Below are 1,484 nucleotides of genomic sequence, written 5' to 3'. Positions count from 1 at the left end.
TCGAATGAAAAAGGGATTATTAAAAAATATTATTTCTCATAAAAAAATTATGTTGATCCATACACTTTTCAATATGTTATAACATTATAAAGTTAAAAATGTAAAAAATAAAATTGAGAATTTTCACACAATAATAGCATTTGGTAGACATTTTCACTGTGAAGACAAAATAAAGTCCGACATTTTTTTTTCGCATAATAAAGTAAATTACATTAACTTTAATTTAAGATATATATAAAAGTGTCAGACTTTCCGGAACACTTGTTGTTAAGTGTAACAATTTGTTACAGTTAACANGTTGTTAAGTGTAACAATTTGTTACAGTTAACAACGACTTAACAGCAACAGTTAAATGTGTGACAACACCATCACCAAATCGGGTAAACCACACTTATGTTAAAAACAGCAGTTTTCTAATAATAGTAACAAACTTATTAGTAAAATAATTATATTAAAATAATAATTATAGTAAAATAACCAATTTAAATTATTTTATATAAAAAATTGTATCTGTTAAGTATTAAATGATACTTTTTTATTAAGATATCTTTCATTTTCTTTAGTGTTTAATGATTATCTATGCTGTTGAATGATAACTTATTTTTATTGAAAAATTGGGGGGGACGGTGTAGCCGAGTTAGTAACGTGGTAGTGCTCAACACACACTGTCTTGGATTTGAAACATGGTCACAGGCGGTTTCATTTTCAAACAATAGATCAGATCGGTAATTGGAGTTGCCATCCCTCTCTCTAGCAATGGACTAACCACCCATCCCGGAGTATCAATGGCTAAGACAACCCCCCCTTTGGGATGGTTACTATGAGTCTTAAGGGCCTGGAAAAGCATTAAAAAAAAATTGTAAAAATGATTTCTTTTTAAAAAAGTCTTGTTACTCATTTCTAGTCCTGTTATTTAAAAAAAAGCCCACCAACTTAACAAACATTTAAGTAAATGAAATCTTACCAAAATCAATATCTAACATAGCAGCATTAGCACCTTCAACTAGTATACGCTTTCCTTCTTTTAATGCTGAATGTAAATATCCGACTGTTTCTATAACTAATGGTCGTAATTCATTAGCATAGTATTCATACTTTTTTAATTCTTCTTCGGGATTAACTTCTAAACTTGGAAACATACGTTTATGTATATCTACCAGATTATAAAACCTAAAAAAAAATAGTAACATTAATTAAATAAATATCTTTAACACATTAGTAGCATGTATAGTTTACGTCATGATTCAATGCATAAATATCAGTTTTCAATTCTATTCTGTTTTATATAAATTTTTAAAATATAAATTTTAAATCTAAATGATATTTTTTTGACATGATTTCAGACACACTTTTGATTACCAGTCATCAGTCCCTGATGGTTATGATAAGATAAAAGGATTATTAAAAAAAAACCCAGCACAGGGGGGTCGCGCCACAGTGGTGACGTGGCATAGTTGGATCAAGTATAATGATATCTGACAGTG

The sequence above is a fragment of the Daktulosphaira vitifoliae genome, unplaced genomic scaffold (genome assembly GCF_025091365.1).
Source record: "Daktulosphaira vitifoliae isolate Bord-2020 unplaced genomic scaffold, ASM2509136v1 Scaffold_2, whole genome shotgun sequence".
Taxonomy (NCBI): Eukaryota; Metazoa; Arthropoda; class Insecta; order Hemiptera; family Phylloxeridae; genus Daktulosphaira; species Daktulosphaira vitifoliae.
Note: the sequence above shows the minus strand (reverse complement) of the source record.